This window comes from Empidonax traillii, unplaced genomic scaffold (assembly GCF_003031625.1).
Source record: "Empidonax traillii isolate 1590-97213 ecotype Southwest subspecies unplaced genomic scaffold, ASM303162v1 scaffold12:size2584012, whole genome shotgun sequence".
Taxonomy (NCBI): Eukaryota; Metazoa; Chordata; class Aves; order Passeriformes; family Tyrannidae; genus Empidonax; species Empidonax traillii.
Genome location: NW_020955205.1, coordinates 2,247,868 through 2,257,966, shown reverse-complemented (window position 1 = coordinate 2,257,966; position 10,099 = coordinate 2,247,868). Strand labels below are relative to the sequence as shown.

At 52.5% G+C, this 10,099-nt stretch overlaps 1 protein-coding gene across 1 annotated transcript in view; it reads right to left on the bottom strand.

Moving 5' to 3' along the window:
* Positions 1–592: 592 nt before the first annotated feature.
* Positions 593–10,099, bottom strand: part of ZNF609 (zinc finger protein 609) — an 85,381-nt gene continuing 75,874 nt past the window's right edge. The window contains exon 10 of the mRNA XM_027889695.1: positions 593–956. The gene's annotated coding sequence lies outside the window, so the exon portion shown is untranslated. The remainder of the gene's footprint in view (positions 957–10,099) is intronic.

Sequence of the window (10,099 nt, the reverse complement as noted above, 5' to 3'; positions counted from 1 at the left end):
CACTGACCCCCCTTCCTCCTCCACCAGGACAGGACGTTCCCACGTGGTTGCACATGAGCTGGCTGGGCTGAGAGTGGCTGCATTCACATGGGACAGTAGCGGGGGTGGACCCCCTGAAGATGCTCCAGTCCGGCCGCCCCCAGACCCTCGTTACCAAGGAAGAGCCCAGGGGCTTCAGCCCAGCCCCAGGGGGGACTTTGCTGTGCCCACCATAAGCCAAACCCTTGCACCGCCATCAGCCCCTCTCCCCAGCTGGGCCAGGTGTCTCAGGCTGAGAATGGGTCCAGTGGGTCTGAGCCCTGCTCACACCAAGAAGAGGGTGATAAGTGGGATAAGCCCTCTCCACAGGAAGCCCAGCAGGGTCCTGGCATCACCCCTCACTCCCCCTGCACCAGCACCACAGAGGTTTTGAGGTGCCAAGGAGGAGCAGTGACCATGACAAACACCATGGTGCATGTTCATGTGCCAGACCTGGGGATGGCACTGTGAGTTTAAGCCACATCACTTCCTCCCCACCGATGACAGCTGGGAGATGCCAGACGATGAGCAGATTCCAGCTCCCTTGCTGGATCCACACCCAGAGAAGCTCAGGGAGCTTGAACACTAATTTATTGAGCTTCTGAGGCCACATAAAAAGCTTATTCTTGCATGGCTGCACTATTAACATCAGAGATATTGCTGGCCGTGTGTTTGTCCGGCTAGGAGAGTCCCAGGAGCTCGAAATCCCGGCCGGCACGTTAACAGGATGCAATGCTCGGAGTTCCTCCTATTGGAAAGCGCAGCTGGAGCTCGAGAAAAAAACACTCGTTGCGAAAGAGTGACCCCAACCGTCGCGATGGAATGAAACCTCTGCTGGAGAGCTCAGCTGGGAACTTCTGCTGGGAAGCTCTGCTGCCGCCCAGTCCTGCGACGCCAGACGGCGAGAGCCGAAATCTGCGGGGCAAACTGTGAAACCACTGCGGGGAGACACAAGACAGGTTCAAAAGTTCCAGAGTATCGCAGGGAACTCAGCTCCGTGTCCTTCTCCAGCAGCAGTTCTTTGCTGGAGGAGTGAAGGAGAGAACCCGGTTTGGCATTAAAACTTTGGAAAATACATTTGAGTCCCCAAGTTTCAGGTGTTAGAAAGTGGGATTTAAATGCATCGAGTTCTGTTTTCACTGCCAGCAGCACTGAGACATGGTGCTGTTCCTGGCGTCCCCTTCCCGGGACCAGGAACACTCCTGGTCCACGGGGGTTACCTGTGCCCCTGCAAGACCACAGGCAAGATCACACAGGAGTTGATACAAATCTCGTAAAACAAATGAAAGTGCTGTCACTAGTGGGAATGCAGGGGACAGAGGACTAAGTTATTATCTTTTCACCATCACAAATAGAAATTTCTACAGAATAACTCTCTCTGCATCTTGCCTTTGCTCTCCCCCCCCGCGTTGCTACCCCCTTTGGCTTCAAAACAATCCCAGACTCCTGTCCCAACCAAACCACCATCCCCACATGCATCCAGCCCCACTGCAAAAGAGTGAGCTGGAAGTGCACGGAGCGAACAGCTGGAAGATGGTGCCTGAGCTAAATATCCCATAAACCCCCCCCAGGGCCATTGGTGAAAGTGGGCCAAGCAAGGCTGAACTCAGGGACAAGGACAGGGCACTGCTATGCTTCGTTCTGTGGCTATGCCACGTTCTGCTATGCCACGTTCCTGTGGCTCTTCCAGCAGGCTGATGGCCCCAGCAAGTCTTGGGAGAGATCTAGAGGACAAGGAACTCCAAAATACAGCCTTTTTGGATCAAATGAAAGGAAAACTTGGCAAATAGTTTTAAAAATGCTTCAAAAAAATACTGTCAGAACTAAAACAGACATTTTAATAATTCCCAAGCTCTCAGGGGTTTCAAGTGTTGCAAGGAAGCTCCTCACTTAAGAAAAAGGAGGAAAATGCTAAAAAGTGCGAGGCATTTCAACTGGTCCGTATAACCTGCTCGTCTTCCCTTAGTGCCTGGAGATGGGGGTACAGTGGGGCAGTGATGGCTGGGAGGAAACGGAGTGAAGGGGCTGCTGGGCACCTACACTTTGGTGAGGGGCACTTGGGGGTGATGGCAGGTACTAGTGTCGCTTGGTGAGGGGCCATATGCCTGAGTTGGTGACACATGTACCCCATGTATCATGTACCCTGTGTACCTCATGCCCCCCAGCCCCTTGCGGCATTCCGGCGGAGCAGAAGCAGCGTGCCGGGGCGAGGCACTTGGCTCCCATGGAGGCTCAGCCTCCTGTCCTTGGGCTGGTTCCCATGACCCACTGCACTTCCTGCGGCTGGATGCTTCGGGACGTGGTGGCGGAAGCACCGTGATCCCAGTGGAAGGAGAGGCCAAGAGCCTGCCCAGCCTGGGAACAGCCTCTGTGCGGAGTTCCCCACGGCCGTGACACCCAGGGTGGGATCCGCTCGGAGCCAGGAACTGCTGTGCCTCCTCCAGCTGGTCTGTAGATGTCTCAGGAGAGCAGCTTTCGGGAAACTCGGTCCCGGGAGATTTCGGCTCCGTGTCCAGCACAAGTCTGTGCCCTGAGCAGAGCCATTACACAAGTTTGTAAAATGAGCAGGGTTGGCTCCAGACAAAAACCACATTCCCTCGCTCCTGAAGGGCCGGCTGAGGGAGGCACTCCATCAGTGCTGCCGGCCTTACACTGGTTCCCATCCCTTCTTCCAGAGCTGTGCAGGAGGAGGCAGGAAGCAGGGGGACTTCCTGGTCAGGGTCAGCCCTTGCATGCTGGGCACCAGAGCTCATGGTGGCATCTCTTAGGTACATTCCACACCACCCATCACACACACATCGAGGCAGAGCTATTCAAAACCTCAAATCCAAAGGATCCAAGTGCCAGCCTTCCTTTCAGAGGCTTCACAAGTCCCCTCCACGGGACAGCATGATACCCTACCAGCTACTATGGCCTGCAGTGAGGCTTCCAACAGGATCTTTATCCATGCCCCAAACCCACAGGTAAGATCCATCATCAAGTACACCCCGTTTCTGGTGCTGCATTTGGAAATGCCCTCCATGCAGATGGCTCAGGAAGCTTTTTATCAGTGTTCCAGAGCACTGTAGATGGCAGCTCACGGATCCCTGACTCTTCTGTTTGATGGGCACGTTCTCAAGTTTCTTCTTGCAAATCATTTAGACCTTCCCTGAGCTTGGGATCACTTGGAGGCTGTAACTAGAGCCCGAGGAACAGGAGACTCCCCCAGCACATAATGACAATAGTGTTCCAGACCAGCATGTTTGGGTATCCTGAAGGAGAGAGGTCTCTAGAAATCTGTTTAGCCATAGGGTCTTGAAGACAAAGGTGTTTAGTTTCCCAGGGACTCCTTTTGGTGGGCGAAGCACCAGGACAAATCCAGTTGGAATCACCTGCAACACAAAGGTGTTTCTGTTCCAAAAGGAGGCCCTTTTCCTGTCTCCCCTTTCTTTCTTTCCTCTCTCCATTCTTTGTACAAAGCTGTGTTTGAATAACACTTCCTACATTCTATAGGTTTAAAACAGGAAAGGATTGTAAGTTAATATCAAATTAAGGAATTTAGTATACTAAATGTAAATAATGCATCATTTGAAAAACTAACTGTTAGACCACAAAGCATAAAATTCAAGAAGACAAGTACCTACATACAGAGACGTTAATGATAAAACTACCCAGACGACAATTTTAACAGTATTTGGATAATATCAAGGAGCAACCTAAGGGTTAGTAGTGCCCTGGCTTGTGGTAAACACACTGCAGTTGCTGTCAAGAGCCAGGAGCCACATGTGGGCTCCCAGGTCAGAACAGCGCAGGCAGCTCTGCAGAAAAATTTTCTTCCCTTTGCCTCTGTTCACAAATGATCTGGAGGGTGAACATCCAGCCAGACTCTGCAGGGAGCCCCCAGCGATTTCACTGAGCCTGCAAATTCCTACAGGGCCACGAAAACTGGAGCTTTATGAATCCGGTTGCACCAGAACAGAAACATGTCCAGCAGACACCTCACACGCCCAGATAGCCACAGGAGAGAAGAATCCAAGCACAAAGGTTTTTGCAGCCAGTGCATTCCCAAGCCCCCTTGGCAAAGTCCATGTTCCATGTGTGACATGGAAGAGGACGGAGTCAGGATGAGGTACTAGAAATATGTGGATCCCAGACCTGGACTGAACACTCACTGGAGTGATCCAGTGCAGTGAAACAGGCCCAGACACATTATCATGGGAGTGCAGAATTGAGAAAAACAAAATTATTAAAGCAAAAGCAGGAGGCGTTTTGCCTGGACAGGTCCTCAAGCTTCTCAGCTCTTTGTTTCCAACGGTTGCACCACCAGCACAGGAGGTGTCAGCAGACAGGAGCTCAGCAGCTGGGGGAGAATCCTTGGCCTGAACCACCAGTGCCGCTGTGCAACATCCCCAAGACTGGTCACGAGCCCCTCTGGAGGAGACAGGACCAACCCCCTGCTGTCGGACCCATAGGACCTACTCCTAGTCTCAGTCTGCTTAAAACTGTGCTGTGAATGAGGGGAGAGCCAGGCTTAGGGTGCTCCTGGTGTCACCTCACCAGGGCAGAGCTTTGGGGCAGTGCTTTAAAGACTTCAGATTTTCAGATTTGGGACTTCCAAGATGTCCTATTTTATTGTACAGCCCTAGGTTAAGACAAATGACACAAAACAAGCTCCTCCAAGACACGAGGGCCAGGAGTTATTGCCATGTGAAATTTTTAAGAAGTCTCACTCAGGTACCACAAAATGTTCTGGGCAGATGCAAAGCTTTAATTTTCCAATGACCCTTGCAAGTGTACAGTCACTCGTGGTCTTAAAAATGCAGCTCCAAGAGGCCTTTTGGATTTTTGGCTGGAGTACCAGTGGCTCCCCACATCACCATGTGCCAATACACCACTCAGCCTTTTCCACAAGCCATCTCCATTCATAGGAGCATATTCCAAAGCACCAAAATCACAGAGCAAAACAGCTTCTGCCAAGTCCTGCTGCCTCTGTGCAGCAGGACTTGGCAGAAGTCCAGAAGCCCCATTTTGGTTAAGTTCAGGCAGCTCCATCAGAAACATCCCCAGCTCCATCCATCCCACCTTCCCACAGCACCTGCAAGAAGCCAAGACAAGACCTATTTTTCTCCAGGGACAAGCAGCGGAGCTGCTGTTCCCAGCTCACACGTGGATAACTGCAGAGAAGTGAACAGCGCCTGATACAGAACGAACATGGAGCAAGGATATGCCAGGAAAGATGAGCTCACTGTAAAAATAATTGAAAGAGCTTTTAAAAAAATCAATACAAAGCCCTGGCTGCATTCATATGTGCAAAATCCAGCAGCAAGGCAACTCCCCACCACCCGAGGCCTTTCCTGTATGCTCCTTTTCACCAATTTGTCCTTGATTTTTCCCCTTTTTGTCTCTGTGCCACCCACCAACGCTGCACTGAGTACCCTGGAGTGTGTCCTACTCGACGAGCAGCCAAGGAAAAGAGCTCCGGGCACAGAGCAGCAGGGATGACGCAGAGGAGCTACAGGCAGTGGAAGGGAATCACACAAGTATTACTTTTGGCCGAGGAAGAGGTGACCTCTGGAGTGAACCCTGGCTCCAGCAGGTGTTCCTCGCTGCCAGCTGGGCTGACACAGGCCGGAGCTGGGAGCCACATGCCTCAAACTCCCACCTACATGTTCCCGGGGAGGCTGCAGGCTCTGTATGTCATAGATTACTTTTTCAATCACACACCATTCCCTGGTTCTGTTGTGCCAGATCACCACAGGTGGAGGAATTGCCTTTTCTCAGTGTTTGCCAGTAAAACTCCTGCTGGCCTCTCCTGGGCAACTCATCCCAATACTGGTGCTTAGAAGGACAGCCATGGACTCTCCCTGGCATGTTTTCTGCAGTGGTAGATCCCAGCAGAGCCCTCTCCAAAGGTGTTGGCACTGGCACACAGCACCCTCCAGGAGAACAGAGCTCATCAGTGACACAAGTCCATGACAGGCCCTCTCATGCTGGGCCACCACGTCACATCACCAGCTCATCTCCTGACACCATCCAGCTCCTCAGCCCATCCAACACCCCCAGATTCATGCCACAGGGGAACATCTTCCCTTGGCGCCAGCATACATCCCACTGGCATAAGGAGGGGCGACACTCCCTCATGGCACAGCAGCGGGAATTCATCCCTTGCTGTGATTTCTATGTTCTGCCCATTCCCTGGTTCCAGGTCTTGGAACACACCAGTTATCACAGCATTCTGAAACAAAACGTTCCCTGACCTGCTTTTCCCCCATCACTAATTCACACCGAGCAGGTTTCAGCTGAGCTCATGCATGAACTCCACGCTGGCACCGCTTAATGGCTAAAGAACGAATTCTGACAAAGCTCATTAAAAAAGAAAGCCACTGATGTCAGCAACATGCCTTTAAACTGACCCCCAGCTCCAGGCAGGTCTGCCAAGGAATCAACTCATCCTGTTGGAAATATAAAGGGAGAGCAGAAAACTATTGGCGTGGCCTGGAAGGAACCTTGTTTGTTGTTACAGATGTGAAGCAGATCAAAGACACGGGTGAGTGACACCAACCAATTCAACTGCTCAATTAAAATCCACCTTGGAGATGGGCACTCAAGACACAATTCCAGCTGCACAGATGGGCCGGCTTTAGGGAATTTATCCACAGCTCACCTCAAAACACCGGGAGCCAAAATCCCAGGAAAACTCCTGGTGCTGCTGAGGCTATAACAGACACAGACATGTCAGCACAGGAAGATGGAGCTGGCAGCAGGGCTGGGAGGACTGAGGTATGAAAACAAAACAAAATTCCTTGGCAGTGTTAATTTTTGTTTTTCCCTTAGGAAAAAAGATCCTCACGTTAAAAAAAAAAAAAAAAAAAAAAAAAAAAAAAAAAAAAAAAAAAAAAAAAAAAAAAAAAAAAAAAGCAATCACAGAAGGGGGATGAAAAGGTGCTGACAAAAACATAATTCCATCCTTGGATACATGTCCAGCCCTAGAAAGTTCTGAATGACACACTTCTAATGATGTTTTTAATAACTACAGGGTATTAATTACATTTAAAGCTACCAATCCTTTTCCCTCTTTGGAAACCTCTGGAAGTGTTTTCCATTAGGCAACACTTCTAAGCACAGCCAGCTATGCAGCACTGCTGCAGGTACCAAGGAACTGTGTCAGCATGACCCGGTATACCCACCATACACACTCCCAGCCTCCACTCCCACAAGGAGGGCACAGCCGAGGGACAAATGTGTGGTAATCCCTGGGGAACAGGCACAGGGAAGGGCTGCATCCCACCGCTTCCCTGGTACAACCCCCCCTGCAGTGCTGCAGTTTCCCTTATCTGAGTGACCGCACCATGGCGAGGTCAGCGAGAGCCCCTGTGACTGCATGGCCACAAAGCCGTCGAGGGGGTGAACCCGCTCCAGGAGCTTTCTCACTCACACGGAGATCCAGGACTACAGCCAAGGAAGAGCACAGAGTGAATGTTGGAGGGACAGCCCATCCCACAGGGACCCCACTTGCCTCTGTGGTCCTGAACATCCGGGCAGTGTCTCTGCTGTCAGCCCTGTGCGCAACAAGGCTGCGACTGAGTGATCATCTTCCTGTTGCCTTAGCTTGCCTCTCTCCCATCTAAGAGCTTCCATGCCAACATCAGGCAGCTCTGAGAGGCTGGAGCCTCCTGCCCAGCCCCAGCCCATGAGTGTCACCAGCTCCAGGATCCACAAGTGTCACCACCTCCAGGCACAGAGAAGCTCTGGGTCTCCATTCCCCAGCTGTGGAAAAACCTACCACTTCTCTCTGTAGTCTGTCCCAATGGACAGTATTTTAAGAGCTACATAGTCCACAATTAGCCACAATAATTAATGAAGATATTTAAGGAGATGCTCAACTAGTTTTCACAAGCCTCTAAAACAGAGAGGTTGCAGATGTCCTGTGTTCCGCAACTAGAATTTGGGATAATCAATCCCCAAACCTGGCAAAGCTATTCAGAGGTGTGTGTGTCCTTCATCAGACTGGCTACGGCAAAAAGAAACCACCCAAAAATGTGGCACAAAGCATTTCTCACTGCCAAAGTCGTGGGCAGGTCAGTAAAACCAAAGGACGTCAGAATCCCCAGCACAGGTAGGAATGAAGCAGTGCAGGGCCTTGCAGGGCAGGGAAAGGGAGAGCCAGGAGTGCTGTGGGCAGCCCTGCCAGTGCCAGTGCCAAGGGAGAGGACAGGCAGGACCTCAGAGTCCAAGTGAAGTGGGTTTTTCTCTGTGATATACCTGCCTGCCCAGGGGTGGAGGAGCCCAGGAGCAGCACAGAACTGCCACAGTCCAGCCGTGCCCAGAATATCCCAGAGCAACTCCATGCAGGGAATGTCCTCACATGGCCAAGAAAGGCAAAAAAGGAGCCCACTGGCCTCCGCTGGCAGCAGCACCACATGAACAGTGACACCACAGCCCAGCTGTCAGGCCCAGACTTATGTGATTGCTCTGCCACCCCAAAACTACGGCGTAAGGGTACATCTTGATCCTGAAACCCCAGACAGGGTAGGAATTGATGAGCCCATTGTTCCCAGCAGGATTCTCCGTGTTCCCTCCTCTGTGCCTGGGAGACACTGAGGCACAGAACAAGTGACATGATGGGCTTGGCATGGAGATGGGGGCTACCAGCGACACCCCTCTGGCTTCCAGCCCCATGGCTACCAGGACATCTCTCAGAGCACCCATCACCCGCCCCCTGGCTCATGGGCACAGACACCCAATCCAGCAGCACCTCATCAATGTGTCTGAGAGCCATGAGCAGCACTAGAGACCTCGTGCTTCGCACACTCTCCTCCTCAGCACAGATGGGGACCCACAATAAAAAACACAAACCCTTCCCAGGGGGATACAAAAATAATACCACGAACATTCCAGTTTCCCGAACAACAATCGCCTGAGAAGCCGGCACTGTGGGAAAGTCTCAGCTTGCTTTTCCTGGGCATTATAAATAGAACCACGGCTGCAAACAGGGCTGGAAACGCGGAGGAAGGGGGAAAAAGCCATTTAATGGGCTCTGTTTGAACTCAGGCCCTGGCTGGTGTCCAGTTCTCTGCAGAACAGCTGGTCCCTTCCTGCTGAGCGAAGGGCAGCGCTGGGAACCGGGAAGCCCAGGCCCAGGGCTGCCTGTGGGATCCCAGGGTCCGTGAACCCACCAGGGCATCATGCTCCAGGCTGCTGCAGGTGCCACTCAAGAGCTCCTGCATGGGGCAGGGCTGGGGTTGCCCGGTGGGAGACCAGGTGGGTCAGTGTAAGGTTCTCCAGGACTCCAGCCCTCAGGGCTGGCATCCACAGGGTCTCCAGAGCTTCTCTTCTAAAGGGCTTCCTGATCCCTGACCCTATGTGAAGGCTCAGCACCCATCAAGCTCTGCAGGACTGAACCTCACAGGTTCCTCACTCTGCCTGCTTCTCACCTTTGGCTATGTGACTGCTGCTGCCTTTCTCTTATGGATACACTGCTCACCAAGAGTCCCAGCAGAGCCCTGTTATGGGCAACTCCACATCCTGTTATCCATGTATTCATTTCTTACTCCAGCTCCTACTCATTCAGATTATGAGCTTTTGGCATCCCAGGTCACATTTTAAGCACCAGCACCATACTTTAAACAGGATATGGAATAGAATGGGTTGGGCTGGAAGGGACCTTAAAGCTCATCTCGTTCCAACCCCCTGCCATGGGCAGAGACACCATCCACCCACTAGGCCAAGTTGCTCCAAGCCCCATCCAGCCTAGCCTTGAACACTTCCCGGGATAGGGTAGCCACAACTTCTCTGGGCAACCTGTGCCAGGGCCACGTCAGTCTCACAGGGAGGGATTTCTACCCAATCTCTCACCTCAGCGCCAGGGGATTGTTCCGTGTGGCACCACCAGCACTTGGCTGTTCATTCCTCGGCCCTGCTGCTCCCGAACATCTTCTCCCATAACCTCGGCTCCAGTTCCCGCCCGGGGCCTTGTCACTTCCCATAGCCCAGGCTGCCGGCCCCTGCTCCCACCCCTGGGTTTGCTACCAGCCCCGGGGGCTGGGGAATACGTGAGACCTGCCCTACGGAAGGGGGGGGGGGGGGGGGGGGGGGGGGGGGG